Source organism: Urocitellus parryii, chromosome Y, assembly GCF_045843805.1.
Source record: "Urocitellus parryii isolate mUroPar1 chromosome Y, mUroPar1.hap1, whole genome shotgun sequence".
In the NCBI taxonomy this organism is placed as follows: Eukaryota; Metazoa; Chordata; class Mammalia; order Rodentia; family Sciuridae; genus Urocitellus; species Urocitellus parryii.
Window position 1 is genome coordinate 28,889,327 of NC_135548.1, and position 17,810 is coordinate 28,907,136.

The following is a 17,810-nucleotide window of genomic DNA, read 5'->3' on the forward strand; positions in this document are numbered from 1 at the left end:
ATTTATTTCATATAAGCTGCTCCTAGAGTCTTCATCAATTAATACTAAGTGGATTTTTAATGTCCCTGATCAGTGGATATTAATCTAAGTTTCCAAACCAGGGTCACAAAACCAAATAGCTGTAGGAGTCAGCCAGCCACTGGAAACCGGTGAAAACAGCCAGGTAGAAGACGGTGAAGGGGAATTTCTACAGTGAGGCCTCTGCCCTTTGCAAGCCCCCAGGTGATCGTCCCCAGGTGAGTACGGAAGTGCACAATGTTTATACAATCTTTTCTTGATTCCTAAAAGAGAATTCAGAATTCTGAGTAGCTGATGTGAAATGTATTGGCATATAAATCCAGAAAACCAAAGTACTGTAATTTTTAAAGAATAACCACAAAAGGTCAAAATCATCTGCAGTTTTCATGTGGTTCAGCTGCTGTCATGTTGTATAGCTTACTTACCTCCAGAGGAAATGACAGCCTTGGGAATAGAACATCATGAGATGTTGTTGCTTGTTGGTCTAACTAGAAAGTACTGGAATTTACATTTTATTTGTTTTTCTTTTCTTTTATGGATGCAGAAAGTAATATTTGACTGATTGACTGAAATTCACACCATATATCATTAGTCTTAAAAGAATGAATCCCCTCTTGCTATTTTAAAGTGAATTATGATCTTGGATCTAGTGATTAAAATTGTATGTTGAGATGAATGGAGGCCCAGGAGGGGAAGAATCATTGAGGAATAATGAAGTGGTTTGGATTTGGGCTCTAGGGGTTGCTGATTGAATTATGCAGAGAAACTTTGGCAGTTGGGCTGTGTAGAGAGTTGGGGCAGAAAGTGATTATCAGGGAACAAGTTGAGAGCAGAGAGGTTGAGATATGGCTGGAGGAAGAAAAATGGGGTGGGAGAAGAATTGATTAACAAGGGCATGGGATTTTGCTATTGTGAGTTGAAAGTAACTTCCTTTCTGACTTCTAATTACACTTTCAATAAAAACCCACATTTTTTATGCAATACTTTCAGTAATGGGTATGTGTGGGTAACTGTTTATTGAATATCATTGCTGTTTGCTCTTAAATACATATTAGAACATCTTCCTTATGGCCTCATGGAAAAAAAAAAAAAAAAAAAAAAAACAGGCAGCCGGAACATGACCAGTCATGTCACAGCCAGCTTGGATTATATTGATGTCATGGAATCCTTATGATTCGCTTGTTTTATTTAATGAAACACAATTTAGGAAGCAAATCATTTTGAAATGAGAAGTATTGAGAGGCAATTTGAGAGGTTTTGTGGGCATTTGGGTATAGAGGACAGAGGGAAAGAAAAGCAAACAGGGAGTGGTGGAGCATACCATGGGGCCCAGTCCAGGGAGGCCCCAAGCCCGCAGTCCTGGGTTGAGGTGGCATCCACTACTAGAACATCTTTTTTGCTTCCGTTTCATGATTTTTGAAATACACATTCCTTTCAGCCTGCCTGATAATAGAGTCATGAAACATGATGGGCGGAATCCCAGCCTTTACAGGGGAGACTGTACTCCATCCACCTCCCTTCACTACCTGGCCAGGAGGAGCACCTGTGTCTCAGCCACAGATGGCGGGTGGGCTGGTGGTAGTGATGGATCAGTGGAGCCAAGGATTGGGCTGCCCTGGATCATTAAGGGCTAGAGCAAAGCCTTTGTTAAAGGTGATATTTGAAAGCAGCCTCCGTGGCATTTTAGGAAGCATAATAAATTCTGACTTGTAGTCTCAGATTTGATAGGAAACACTGTAATTACTATTTTTTTAAGTACCTGGGCATCACAGAGCAAGTCACATCTCTTATTCATTTTTTTAAAATGGCTATTATTTTATTTCCTATATATTTATTGATAAATCATATGTGTACATAATGTTCTGTGTGGGTCCATGGACACAATGTAACAATGTAATTTGGCCAGGATCATTCCCCAGTATTATCACTTTTCCTTTCCTCCTCCCAACCCGACCCCTGGTCCCTTTCCTCTCCTCTGCTGATCTCCCTTTGATTTTCACGAGATTTCACCTCATCAACACTTTTCCTTTTTTCCTCCCTAGCTTCCACATATGAGAGAAAACATGACCCTTGACCTTCTGACTCTGGCTTATTTCTCTTAACACAAAGCTCTCGAGTTTCACCCAGTTTTCTGCAAATGCCATCATTTCATTCTTCTTTGTGACTGAATAAAACTCATGGTGGATATAGTCCATGTTTTCTTTATCCGTCCACCTGTTCATGGACATTGAAGCTGGTTCTGTAGTGTGGCTATTGGGCATTAAAATCACATCACTTCTCATGCTCAATCCTAGGGCTGAAAACACCCAAATATACTGTTTTTCTGGCCCCAGATAAAGAATTTGGAAGATTCACTGGAGAGGTTTTGGACATTTGATTAATTACTGGGAATCAGTGGAGGAAGGCCTATGCCTAAGAGTAGGGAGCATATATGGGGTGGGTGGCATGCCCACTACACAGGTGGATTTATGAGTACATTCTTTAATTCACAACCAAGGCCACCCTTCTTAGATTCTTACCTAGAGATTGGAAACAGGGGAAGGGCCATCTGCCCTTTCCATCTTATCACATCTGAATCTCACTGCAAGCCTTCCTAGGCACTGACTAGAGCTTAACCCTACAAGAGTTGTTTTCCCATAAGTGTACATCATAGTTTTCTTGTATTTTTAAAGCATGATTTTTTTTCTTTCATAAAAATAAAAGAATGTGATGATTAAGAAAGACTTTGATATATGATCTGAAAATATCTTGTTAGAATGAGCACTACAAAGAATAATGTCACCTTTCAGCACTTAAAGGAATTTTTACAAGAGAATGTTAAAGATCTAGTAAAAATTTAGTTCACAATAAAAATAATAATCCACAATAAGTATGTTTCCATGAAGATAATACAATTATCAAAGGAATCAAATGAAGTAAAGCAAATTCTAAAATAGTTAATATTAATAACTTCTATTATTAATATTTATTAATAATTATTATTAATAATAAAATAGTTAATGATATTTAACAAATTGTATGAGACATATACATATATGAACTATGTCTATATTATATATATATATAAAATCTAAATATGCATCCTTCCAACAAAATACTTGATAACTTTTAAGAACAAAATTAAATTTGAAACAAACTAAGTGTGCGCTTTGGAAAAGTAAATCAAGAATTTGCAAAAATGGTTCACAGATTCCCCATATATCCTTCACTTGGCTTCTTCAAATCTTATCCTACATAGAGAACCATTTATCAAAAGCAGGAAATTAATACTGATTTGATTCTAGGAATTAATTTTCAAATCTTACTCGATTTTCTCCATTGTTCCATTAATTTATTATTTCTTGTCTGGGATTCAACTCAAGGATCTTATATTGCCAGAGATTTCGCTTCTCCTTCATCACCAATGATACCGGACCATTATCTTTCTTTCTTTGTTCCTTTTCCTTTTCAGAACATTGGCCAGTTGAAGTGTATTTTCCCCCATTTGTTGGTGGCTGAGGTTTGCTGGCATTCAGCTGAGGTTCTACTGGCTCAGAGGCTGCCATATCCCTCCCAATGTTTCCTAGGAGCAAGTTCATTAAGTCAATATATCTCCTTACTGCTCTTTTAATTTTGATCTCTTGATCAAGGTCACTTGGATTAATAACCAGATTAAATAAATGATAAAAGCCTGTTTCAGCCTTCTTTTTTAAAAATATTTTTAGGGTCAGAGAAGGTAGTGGGGAGGGTGGAGACAACCTGTCACAAAGAAACCCACTAATTTGTACAATCAGTAGGTGCCAATAATTACAAAAAAAAATGGGTGCATATAAAGGAAAGCATTCACTAAAAAATTTGTTGCAGTGCATTAGCTGGCTTTTTAGTAATAGCCAAAATACCCAACAAGAGCAAGGTGGAAGAGGAGAAGTTTAATTTGCTCTGGGCCTTAGTTGAGACTGACCATCATGGTAGCAGTACATAGTAGAGGTAAGCTGCTCATCTCCTGAAAGCCAGGAAACAGAGATAGCAAGGAACTAGGAACAAAATATATAATCCCAAGGAATGCCCCCAGTCACCTACTTTCTCCCGTTACACCTCAATTGCCTACAGCTGCATCCAGTAATCCATTCATAGAATGGATCCATTGAATGGATGAATCCACTGGTTAGTTTATAGCTTTCATAATCTAACCATGAGCTTTAGCGGGGACACCTTATATTCAAACCATAACAGCAGTACATACTGCTCCTAATTAGATGCTACCATAAATTAAGATAATCGTATAGTAATGAAACCTCACTAGATTATAGCTTCTCATAATCACAAGTTAAATTTTAATAATAGTTATATAAAATAAAATGCGCATTCTTCTGTCATTATGATTTTTTTGTTATTATTCATTTGGATATGGAAAGTAATGTCCGTGACACTAGGAAGAAGTCCAAATTTAATTTATATGGTCTGAGTTAGTAACGGAATACTGCAACATGTGAGGAATATTTTCAGAGAAATTTCCCTCATTGCTGCTGCTGAAGATGTATTTTGAACTAAGATATCCATTTTACTGCTGAAATGTGACTTTTAGCTAGCGATTCCTTTGGTATGTTCTAACAAATCTATAAAAATTAAATGACATTTTCCCCTCTCTTCTTTGATCCTACAGGATCCTCAGATGATTTCCCACAAAAATCATAAGGGAAGTGCTGAGAAATTTTGCTAGGATATGGGTAGAGTGGACCCTGAAAATGTTTCTATGCTTCTAATTTGAACTGTTCCAAAGGCTTGATAGGGCTGTGTCCAGCTCCCCAGGGAGAGCATCTCCCCATCTTGCAATTGCAGGGACGGGACTGTGCCTATGATATAGAGAAAGGAAAAACTAAAACATAAGTGATTTTAAAAAATAATAATCCATGTCCATTCTAAGGCTTGGCCTTTCCAGGTATGACTAGAAAGAAATTGAAATATATTTTTATAACCTCTCAACTCCCAAATTGTCAGAGTTTTTTTTTTCTGTACATCACATAATAATTAGTTAGAAATCATGGATTCCTGATGTAAAACTCCTTCTGTTTAAGGACAGTGAGGTTGGATTTTTTTTTTTTTAATCAAAACTCTCAGACAACCTGCAAACCAGCAGTGGTCTAGCATGCTTCTAAGTCTCACCATGCTAAAAGGGCCAGTACTTGCACCTTGGTATGTGTCTCTACACTGAGTACATTGTCCATGCATACTGAGACCAAGGAATTTTGGGACACATAAGACAAATGTCTCTAGCAGTTTGCAAAGCAATTTCATATAACCATACCATGAAGATGATCACATCATCCCTTATAGCAACAATCAAAGATACCCCTATTGCTATTTTTATATAGGAGCAAACAGAATTTATAATGAGAAAGTGATTTGGTAAAAATTATAAAGTATTTAATATTAATAGCAATCATGGAGACTTGAATCCAGGTTTTCTAACATAAATTTCTACCATCTTTTCATTATCCTGCCTATGTGGAATTGTTACTGTCAGGTTACAGCCTAGGATTCTGAAGATTATTTTGATTTTAGACCTCTTTAAGTGCAGATGACATATAGACATGGATTATAATATATTAAATTGACATCTCAGTCTTCAGATGAGCCACTCATTTATACCTACTCTTCAGAAACTCTTTGGAGCTGCAGATACAGATGCCCAAATATTCGTTTAATATCTTCACTTGCATATTTCAAAGACAACTCAAATTTTCTATGCCTAAAAGCCATCAACCCAAGTCCTCGTCCCTGCCACACACGGAGAGCTTTCTCTCTCCCTGTGTGCCATCACAACCCACTCCAGTCCCAAATTCTAGAAACGAGGAGTTAATGTGGATACCTGTCTCTCCCCAGCCACAGCCAACAGCTTAAGAGTCTTGACAGTTAGAATTCCTAAGGTTTTACTTCTAAACTGCTCTCTTTGCATATCTCCATTTCTATCACCCTAACTCAATCTTCATGGCTGGGACCTGGGCCAGAGAGAGCTTCCTGTTTGGAACTCTAGCGCCCGTTTTGGCCTCACTCTAACATATTTTCCACTGAGGGGCTGGAGGATTTCTTTTTTAATGCAAGTTTGATGATGCTTAAAATATTCCATTGGCTTTTCATTATTCTTTGGATAGAGATCAAATCCTTACCATGCCTTATAAAACCCTGAATGGTTGGGCAACTGCCTAATTTTTCATCACCTCCTACCAATCCCAAACAAATGCAGAATTCCAAGGTCACCTCCCGGCAACAGAGGCTGCCCTTCAGCCTCCCTGGCTTTCTTCTCCTGTTGGAGGTTAGACTCCATTTCAGCTCAGGCTGTTAGTTAAACCTGCTCTTCTGCTTGGCGTGTTCTCCTTCCTCACCACTTAATGATCCTGTTTTTTTATATACCTATTACACCTTATTATTTTTTTCTTGGATTCTGGAATAATTGTACCATCTTCAAGGGAGTCTTCCCTGTCCTCTCAGACCTAGTCAGGTCTTCCCTCTCATAATCTGATGGACCTTGACCTTGTTCTACTATACTTAGTTACAATTACCATTCACTTATGTGAGCCCTTGTTGAATGTCTGTCTCCACCTCTCCAGGAAGATCCCATAAAATAAAAAATGTAATTTGTTCTGCTCAGCCTACCCCCTACCATTTAACATGGCACTTGAGAACTGGTCACATTTGATGGAAGGATGGATGTATATCAATAGCTCTTTTCCACTGTGATGGGGAAACCCATGGTCCAGTGCAGAAGGACAGAGCACTTCTATAGTTGGGCCAAGCCTGGTAAAATATTGACATCAGGAAGTGAATATAGCTGGGCACAGTAGGGTACACCTGTCATCCCAGCAGCTCAGGAGGCTGTGGTAGGAGGATCACAAGTTCAAAGCCAGCCTCAGCAACTTATTGTGCCCTAAGCAACTTAGTGAGACCCTGTCTCTAAAACAAATATTAAAAAGAGCTGGGGATGTGGTTCAGACGTTAACTTCCCTTGGTTCGATCTATGGTACAAAAGAAAAAAAGTGAATATAAAACACTAGAGTGTTATTATAATCCAGTAGGAAGCAAGAATCAAGACTCATAAGTAGATATTCATGAATAACGCAAGGCGAGGCTATACACACACTGGGCTGAGTTTCAAATCCAGGTGTGACAGTGAGATTGAGAAGCTACTTTCATTGTGCCTGGTCAATCTCCTATGTCTTTTTTTTTTTTTTTTCTTTAGTAATAACCCATAGTCTTTTTCCTTTGGGGAACTACTCCTTCTATATTGTAGGTTGTTTTGGAAGCATAAGAGAATAAAGTAGATGGACATTCCCCGTCTAAGACCATGTCACCTCTCTCAGGATTTTAATCCTAATTTACATGACCCGAGCACTAAAATTAGGATGTAATTCATTCCTGGGATTATGTGTTGGAGTCACAGACAATCAGTTCTGCTATGCTAGACACCAGGGATGCTCTGGTTCTTGTCCTTTCTAAGACAGATCTTTCCATTTTTCCTTGATTATTCTACATTCTTCCAAAAAAGGCCTTTACCTAGTCATCTTTCTTTTCCTCCCTCCCTCCATCTTTCCTCCCTCCCCTCCTTTCTCTTATGTTTCTAGGTTTAAGATACCCATTGTTAGTTTCTATTGCTTATAAAAATATGCCTTTATAGTCACTGTGGGATCAAGTCTGTGAATATCCATTTTGGATTAATATCTTAGCTTTAAGTGACTAAAGAAGATAATGAAAATATAAATGATAAATTTGAAATCCGTGCCATATAAGGTTTTATATATATGTCTATACGAACATATCTATATCTGCATAGGGCTTGTAGCTCTAAGGGGAAATTATATTCATTAAAAAAAAACTAACAAACTGAATTTAAACTTTTCTGACATGTAGACACATTTTCTGTTTATATTTTAAATGAGGTCATGTCCAATGATGTGTCTAGGAACACTGACAGAAGTGCTGGGACAGCTCAAAGGCATAAAACTTGAAAGGAAAAAAGGTCAAGCTCCCTTTGTGATGCTCGAGGGCATGGGAAGAAAGGAGTGGGGGTCACCTCGGGCTCAGACTGTGGCCCCGACCATGTGGAAAGTTGAATCCCCTTTTGTTTTAAATTCCCTTTTCAACTTAAGGATGGAATGTCCAAATAATTCCATTTACTTATCAATCGTCTGTGGGCGTTTTGAAAAGCCATCTGTGTGTGCAGTCACTTTATCCATAGCTCCAGAAGTCACGTTCATTTCGTGGAAGAGAAAGAGTCCAGAGAACAAAGTGGTGCTCTCATTACAGCAGATGACCCTTATTAATAAGCATCTGAAGAGGACCACACAACAGAAATTGCTGGTTTAAATGAACAGTACCCTGTCTCCAACACAAAGACTTCCAGGAACTTATAGACAAATCAATGCACCTCAATTACTGTACTCTTGGCGGAAGTTTTTTGTTAATCCTATGGAAAAGATATTATCAGAATGTAACCATTATGATTGTTTGCTGTTTGCTTAAAACTGGCTGAAAAATGACAGATTTAATCGATTTGACTTTCTTCCCCTGCGTTGAAAGCTTTCCACTCTACAGGAATATTTGAAAACCCGTTCTATAGCTGATATTATACTTGATGCAAAGATTTCTGGGCCGAAGTCTATGTCATCAGTTGCTTCAAATTTAGCTCAGTTTGAAGAAATACAACAGATATACCCAATATTATTCTTTTGACTGCAAGAAACAGGAAATTTGACTCTGTGCTTGGTAAATGTTGGAAAATTCAACAGATTAAAAAAAAAAAAGAGTGATGTTTCAGACCAATTCCCATTTTTTCTTTCTGCCAAACTTAGGGTGTTGTCTTTTCACAGAATTGTACATTCATAGTGTCAAGGTGGCTGCAGCAGCTCCAGCATTGCCCAAGCACAACAACATTCCAGAGCTAGGAGTGAGGCAGTCAGGGGCCATCACTCCCCGCCCCCTTTTTCAATTTTTGAAAGTAAGAAAAATCACTCTGACATATTTCAGCAGAGCTTCTTCATTTATCACTGTTTAGATTGGAATCCTATGACCGTTCCCATAGGAATTATTAGCAATGGCCATGGAAATACCAACTTTCACATTAAAATCTACCCTCAGGTGTTGGGAAGGGAGGGGAGGGACCCAACATCAATTGAAACACAGAACTACCTGATATTTTTTACTTTACTTTTTTTTTTTTTTTCAGTGCTAGGGATTAAACCCAGAGCCTTGCTCATTGTAGGCAAGTGCTCTGCCACTGAGCTATACTCCCAGTCTAGCCACATAAGTCTTTTTTTTTTCTGTACTGAGAATTATATCTAGGGACATTTTACTTCTGAGCTATATACCCAGTCCTTTTATTTATTTATTTATTTTATTTTGAGAGAGGGCCTCACTAAGTCTCTGAGGCTGGCCTTGAACTTGCAACCCTCCTGCCTCAGCCTCCCAAGCTTCTGGGATTACAGGTTTGCACCACCACCATGCCCAGATGCTTACCTAATTCTTGAACCAGTTTTAACAAAGAAGCAGGTCAGGAGATAGACCTGTATAGACAACCAGAAGTCTCCAACACATTGTAATTCAACAGGATGAGAGCTTTAAAAACATCTGTACATGATCCTATGAATTTTTGTAAAATAATCTGAGAATATATCTTTTGTGTGTGTGTATTTGATTAGTGCTGTCTCTGAATTCAGTCCAAATTTACAGAAGGCCGAACAAATCTAAAATCCTGGCCAGGATTTTATCAAAGCATCATTCTCTCATTAACAAAATTCAGCACAGAAAAGAACAGTGGATAAAGGCAAAATAGAGTCTCCTGCTCTGCTGTCTATATTCTTGTGGTCTCTTGGCCACCTCTAAATCCTTACCTTGTGAGTGTTACTGTGCAACTTAAAAGAGATAGATGTATAAATGCAATTTGTGAATTTTAAAGTTCTTAAATTAACTACTGTGAATTTTAATAACAATATATTTTTAATACTGTACATATCAGACTTTTCTCTCTGTCCATTGACAATTTAGCCAATATCAGGTAAGGCCAACCCATATTATGGTCTCCTCTTGTCAGCTAATGCTATGTAATAGATTCACAGAGCTCCCTGCACTCCATTCCATTATAATTTTCAGGAAATCAAAACCGTTAAAAAGAGAACGGAATCAAAGTGACTTTTCAACTGGAGCAAACTATTGCATCTAAATTGTAGATTAACAGTGTCATGCTCCACAGCCAGGACTGTGAATCTCTGCTGCAGTATGATACCTCTAAAAAATTAGAAAGCACTTTTCAGGTAATTATGCACTTTGCTGTGCTTTGCCTGGTGCAAACTTGAAGTTTGGGAATTTAATTTTTTTTTTTCTAGCAGGTATTAACTGCAAGGTTTAGACAATAAATGATGATCAAGGAAATTCTTATGGGGAGACCTGCGGCCATCTGTTATGTGTTCAATCATGCAGCTCCTCAGAATACCATTTATTTACCTTTTTTTTTTCTTTCCCCAAGAGCCAGAATTTTCTACTGAGATGTTCTCATTTCTTTCATGCCTTTGATCAACATTGTTAAAGAGGCGAGGAGTATGCACACATGAACTGGCTGCTCACCGTAGTTGTATAAAAATAGTGCCACTAATTTATCCACAAAGTAAGCAAATCTCATTGCTCTTGGAAAAGAATTTTTTTAAAAATCTTAGACACAACAACTTTTCCAGGGTATTTAAAACCTGGGAAGGTAAATGTGAGGAACCTGATTTTGTAGGATATTCGATTTTACCACCCAGGTATTATCCTAGAAATTAGCTTAATCCTTCAAGTGGTCCCTGATCCCAATGAATAAAATCCAGAAACCTTCATTGGTGAAACAGCTTGTGAGGGTCGTCGTTGGGCATGGAGTCCACATCCTCTAGACATTCCTGTCAGCTGAAAGTTCAAAAGTAAGAAATAAATTTCCCATCGAGGAATAAGGCCATCTTACCTTATAGAACAGATAATAGATTTGTAAATCCCCCCAGAGTTCAGATAATAGAATGCATTAACACAGACCCGAACTTTATGAATTAAAAGATGCTGTGGCAATGGTGGTGTTCATTTTCAGAAGTCCATAAAAATAAAATGAGAGAACAGATCCAAGCAGTGCAGATATACTTGCAAAAAAAGGAAAAAAAAAGGAAACAATAAAGAAGGACTAGTGGCTTCCTGAAAGGATAATTAACTATCAACTGTTCAAATAAATGTATGTTTTATTTTGTATGTTGTCAAATTTTGTTGCATCTTACATTGGAATTGTTCAATTACATTACTGTGATCCTTCTAATTATGCACCACGTAGAACATTCTGGATTTACCAATCAATCCTTTGTTAATGAGAATCAGCAACTCAGTTAGGGAGGGAGCAGTGACACAGAGAGACCTTACTTTGAACAAGAGTGGATGTGCCAAGATAACTTGGAGGATTTTTCTGTGTGGTTACCTGTCTTTTCTGGGGTAGCAACTTGCTGGACATTTCCTTTTCTCGCTGCCTTTGAATTTCTATAGGATATGTTTTCTGAAATAAAACCCCACTCAATACCACTGTCACCTTATAAATGTGCAGATCTGCTTTGTCATTTTGTGGTCCTTTTTTTTAGTACCAGGGATTAAACTCAGGGCAGTCGATCACTGAGTCCCATCCCCAGCCCTATTTTGTATTTTATTTAGAGACAAGGTGTCCTGAGTTGCTTAGTGCCTTGCTGTGGCTGAGGCTGGCTTTGAACACGAGATCCTCCTGCCTCATCCTCTGGAGCTGCGGGGATTGTGTTCCTTTTTTAAACCTAAAATATCTGTCTGTCCACTTCTCTGTCTCCTGCCCAAATCATATCCAGCATCGCCCCAATTGCACACCAGGACAACCGGAGCATCTACCACACCAGTAACTCGTCTGTCCTGTTCTCTTGTTCATTCTGGACCCAGTCAGGTGTCACTCTCTGTCCAAGTTGTGTTTGTAACTCAGATCTCTCATTCCTGCTGTCTCAGGGGCCCTATGGGACCCCCACCTTGGTGGACTCATGCTGCAGGCACATATCCTTCTCCCTAAGCTGGTGACTCCTGAAGGTTCTCACGTGGCAGTATCTGAGGACGGGGACAAGAATATTAGGTGTCTTTTACCAAGTGCTTAAAAAGTTTAGCATCGTTCAGTTTCTAGTGATCTCGCTGAATAGGCTTGTCTAGAAGGAATCTATAAAAAATCTGTGTTGGCTCCAAGCATGGCTGCATAGACATTGAGACACTTTATTACAATTCTTTCTGGACCCTTTTCTGCACTCGGCTTCCCCTGTGTTCCCGTCACCCGTAGGCAGTCTCTCTGTGCGTGGTGATTCCCCACAGCCCGGGGCATGCATCTCCACTAGTTCCAAAATAGAGACTCGCTGCTAAGAATGGCCAGGTCTGATGGACTAGCTTACCCCTCGACTGTGGTGTCGTTCAGCCTCCGACTAACCATAGGGTCAGACAGGGAGGATGAGCATATCTTCAAAGAAATGGAGATCCTCCTGCAAAAGAGCATGAACAGAGGCTCCGACATCCACACACAGATTTACAGCCTCTCACTGCCAACCATTCCAGTCGCTCTTGTGGTTACTAGCTCCTTGCAAGCTTTAACCAGCCTTGGGAGGGTGCAGCTGACACTATTTCAACCTGGATCTGTTTCAGTGTCTCAGTTCCTGCCTCTAGGCTTCTCTGGCTCTAGGTACCAGTCACATCCAGGAAGATGAATGATGCTGAAATATGAGAAACCCAAAGGTGGGAAGGAGCAGGTCCCACTTGATTCACCCTTGATCCACAGGGGACAAGACCTAAGGGCTACACTCCTTTGCCTTCTGTCCCCAAAGCTTCTGCAGAATTATTAAACCTTCTCAGGACTGGATTCTGACACCTGCCTTCCTGGCACTCCTTCATTCCTGGTACTCGTTCTTCCACTAGAATAGCTACATGCCAGTATCAACCTCTATATCTGCTTTGGAAAAAAGCCAAGCTATGACCACCTGTACCAGAATTGGCCGTAGAAAATAGCTCCTCTAGATGACTCTTGCAGGTGACTCATGCATGGCCAAGAGGAGTGGATTTTAAGGCCAAGAAGAGGAGTGGATTTTAAGCAAGGAAGATGGGCAATCATGCAAATCTATTTCAGACAGATCAAGTGCAAAATCACAATTAAGTATATCCTTGTGCATTTGAAATCACATCCTATGGCCAGTTTCTTCTAGAAGGGTCAATAATTCTATTGGCTAGAATTTCATATAAGTGCAATAATTGAAGTTAATTAAAACCAAATAGAATAGAAAATTTTGCTCCCACAATTGAAACTAGACACATTGCAAATATCCAGTTGCTACATGAGACTAGTGGCTACTATTCTTGACAACAAAGAGTTATATTGGGTTTATGATCACTTCTATCATCTGAGAAAGTTCTGGTACACATCACAGAGAAACCAATAGCATGCATTAGTAGATACTTTATGATGGAAAATAGATGGTTTTGCTTGTAGGAGCAATCTTTTAAGAACGAGAGACAGGAATCATTTAATCATTTATGGGCTGAAACTTAATCATTGAGCTGCATAAGCTTAGTCATTAAGTTTGCTGAATCATTGATTTGGTCATCAAATCAATAAATACATATTGACACTTCACTGTAGTAGGCACTGTCATTGACTGAGGGATAGGATATAGTAGTTGTCCCAAACTCATAATCCCATGTTGTTCAGAGAGACTCAAGGCTGCTAAGAGATCCATAGTAGCACTGGATCAAATGTAAAATTACACCTGAGTTATGAAATGAATTACAGTATTCCATTTGGAGGTAGCAATTTTTCCTAAAGGGTCAGGGGATTCTTTTCCATGGAGATGAGATAATAATCTAAAGGTCAATGAGGGACTTTTCTAGATAAAGGAGAAAGATATGGTAGGAGGATTGGAGAAGACTATTTTATGCAGAGAACACAAGATGTATGGTCTCTGCAGAATGAGCTTCCCAAGGACAGTCAGAAGTCTAAAAGAGGACTATCCCTGGTCAGATTTTTTTTACCTGAATCTTATAGAAGTTGGTCTCAGCAGTACAAATAGAGTTTAAATTGAGCACATTATTCAGGTTAGTAAGATGTGTTTGAATTTTAAGTAAAAATTAGGATCCTGGATATTAGGACTTTACATATTCCTAAGTCACGGGGTGCTGAGGCTCCAGGGTAGCTGATAGGTGAACAGGATCGCATGTGTTGCTGATCCATGAATGATTTGAAGACATAGGTGCTCCTAAGCCGTAAAATATCTGTCACCTTCTCGAGGCTTTTTCTCATTGTGTTCACCTCTTCACCATCTTGGCCCAAATCAGTCTTCCCATAAAAGATAATCCGGTTCCAAGTCCTGTTAAATTACTATGATCATCAATGAGGAAATAACCCAAGTGGAACATAGGCTGGAGTGGAAAAACACATTTATACTAATAATACGAAAGCTGCAGTGTGAAATTAGGGAATAATGCTAGAATTACTGCACTTAACCTTTCATTCTTCGTAGTAGAAAGTCAGGAAGACATGGTGTACTACAAACCCATCCACTCAGCGTTTCCAAGGCTGCTCAGGCAGAGAAAGTGCAGCTCTGGTAAAAAAAAAAAAAAAAAAAAAAAGGACAGGTGACATTGGGACTGATTCAGAGCAGAGGCAAAACTGTATTGCATCTGTTGCTGGCAAAGCATTCTTTTAGGGCATAAAGAGGTTTTCTGATGCTCCGTCCTTGGGATTAAATTAACATGACACTATGACACTGTCGGGTCGCTTTTGGAATGGGCAGTACCTCCTTTCTGCTGGCAGAAGAGCACAATTGTCATGACCAATATTAAGACTGAGATTCAAGGGACACAGCCACACCACCTTTTTCCTGTTGCTGTGAACATGACTTGTTTGTCCTAATGAAAATATGCTAAACAGGAATTTCAGACCTGGGAGACACCTCATCTTTACAAACCCTGCACTCTAATGCTTGATTCCCCCTTCAATAGCTCCATCAGTATCTGTGCCCTATTCCAAAATTCCATTGCTACCATGGAAAGCATCACTATTGTGATGAATGGTAAATGTGAGTAAATGAGTAGCCTACAAATAAGCACTCTGACACTTATTTAGACAGGGCATGAGCAAAATATATGTTTTGCTTTCAGCCTACAATATTTTACAAACATTCATGAATATTATGATGTCATAGTTTGGGGTGTTCTCTCTCTCTCTCTCATGACCCCTTCTGGTTCATGCTCACACCCCTCTCCTCCCTCTTTCCTGTATTACCTGTGTCAACATGGAAATCATGTGCCAGTGATGTAGAATACAGCATCCTCATTTAATTGCAAGCTGCTGTGTTTTAGATATTTGTGACTCTCCAACATTCATGTTGACACTTATCCCCTAAGAGCTGGGCCCTTAACTGTGAGAAGTAAATTTGTGTTTTTTGACAGTTCCCCAGTCTGTGGGAATTTGCTACAGCAGAACAAATGCTGTGGCATATTTGCATATTTGTGTGTGTGTGTGTGTGTGTGTGTGTGTGTGTGTGTGTGTGTAAAGTCAAGTTTCTGAGGGGCAATACATGTCAATTTATTGCCACATACTCAGTGTAGGGAATTAATCACTAATGCAAAATAAAAACATTCTCAGGCACACGATGATCAAAGATATGAATTTTCACTGAATAATCTGTTTAAAGTATATTTCATAAGGAAGAGATGAGTAGCATGAAAGAATGAAAAGGAAAGAAAATGGGAAATGTCCGAGTAAATAGAAGCAAACATTTTTTACGTAAAACAATGAGAATGTCAAATTTCATGGATTTAACTATTCAAGATTGTGCCAAATTTTTATTAGTTAATTAGAACTGAAGGATAATGAAAATAATATCAAAATTTGCAATGTAACTAAAGCATTATCTAGGTGACAATTACTACTTAAATGCTTTCATTAGCAGTGGAAAATGCTGACATTAATGAACTAGACATCCACCCTAATAGAAAAGAACAAATGAACAATTCCAGGAAAGTCCTAAAGAGTACAAATTATGAGAAGTAAAAGGAAATGTAGAGAAGAGATGCAAAACCAAATTTGTTCTTTTTAAATGCTTAGTACAATGAGAAAGCTTTGTGTGATACGCAGTGGCACACACCTGTAAACCCAGCAGCTCAGGAGACAGACGCAGGAGGATCACGCGTTCAAACCCAGACTCACCAATAGCAAGGTGCTAAGCAACTCAGTGAGACCCTGTCTCTAACAAAATACAAAAAAAATAGGGCTAGAATGCAGAAGATTCTCACCATTCCATTTCTGTGCTTTTCCAATTCATCTCCCAAATCCCTGAGAATCACTGATCTTCTATTTCTAGAGTTTTGCCTTTTCCAAACAGTTGGCTCATACCAATTGACCTCTTGCTTTAAGCTATATGCACTGAGGTTTCTTCTATGGTCTTTCCGTTTTGAGAGCTCATTTCATTTTCTGACAATATTTCATTGTGGGATTTACAATAGTTTGGTTATCTGTTTACCTGTGGAAGGATATCTCGTTTTTTTCAAGTTAGTATAGGGAAATTGGGGATAAATCTTCTGTGAATAAAATATACAGGTTTGTATGTGGACATCAGCTTTGAACAAACTGGATAAATATTAGGAGCACAATTCCTATAAGTCATGTTAGGGATATGTTTAACTTTGTAATAAATTCTCAGGCTTTCTTCCAAGTGCCTGCATAGGTTTGTATTCCCAGAAACACAGAATGAGAAATTCTCTTGCTTCCTGTCCTTGCCAGTATTTGGTAGTAACATCATTTCTTTTTATTTTAGCCACACTGATAGGTGTGTACTGATTTTAATTTGCACTTCCCTAATAGCACAAAGAAATGCTAACTGTCTTTTGAAGTGCTTATTTGCCGTCTTTATACCCACTTCTCTGAAGTATTTGTTCATGTCTTTTGCTCATTTTCTAATTGGATTTTTTAATACTGATTTTGGGACTTCTTCATCTGTTGTAAATGTCAGTCCTGTGTCAAGGATAATTTTCTACTGTGTGATTTTGTGCATGTTTTATAATTGTGCATTTCACATGTAGGTCAATAATCCATTTTGAGTTAATTTTTATAAAGTTGGAAGGTCTGAGTCTAGATTCATTTTGTTTGTGTTACTTCCCCCCATGGATTTCAAATCATTTCAGCAGCATTTGTTGAAAAGGTCACCTTTCTTCATTTAATTGTCTTTTACCTTCTTGTCAAAGATCAGTTAACTCTATTAGTGAGGATTTAATTCTGGGCTATCTTTCTCTGTTCTATTGAAGAGTAATTAGAAGCAAACATTTAATACTTAAGTGTGTACCCATTATTTCACCAATTATTTGACCGTCTATCCACCAATTATTTCACCAGTACCACACTGGGTTGACAGTAAGGCATGAAGCTGGGTACTGTCGGCTCTTCTACTTTGATCTTCTGTTTTGTGTTTGCTATCCTGAGTCTTTTAACTTGCAATATGAGCTCTGTCACTCTGTCAATATCACTCTGTCAATATGAGAAAAAAATCACTTGCTGGAACTTCAAACAGGATTGAATTGAACCTTTTTGTAGTTAGGAAGAATTGGCATCCTAATATCATTAAGTCTTATCTATGAACATGGAATATGTCTCCATAAACAGTCATATGTCACTTAGGGATGGGGAAAAGTCCTGAGAAATGTGTCTTTAGGCATTTCTTTTTAAATTGTGTGAACATCATAGAACACACATTGACAAACCAGGACACTTGTGA

The 17,810-nt window shown here is 38.5% G+C and overlaps 1 long non-coding RNA gene across 1 annotated transcript in view; it reads left to right on the top strand.

Annotated features, from left to right (window-relative positions):
* Positions 1 to 3,555, top strand: part of LOC144250922 (uncharacterized) — a 60,183-nt gene extending 56,628 nt beyond the window's left edge. Inside the window, exons 3-4 of the long non-coding RNA XR_013342607.1 lie at positions 102 to 236; positions 3,470 to 3,555. This is a non-coding gene — a long non-coding RNA (uncharacterized LOC144250922). The remainder of the gene's footprint in view (positions 1 to 101; positions 237 to 3,469) is intronic.
* The last annotated feature ends 14,255 nt before the right edge of the window (positions 3,556 to 17,810 follow it).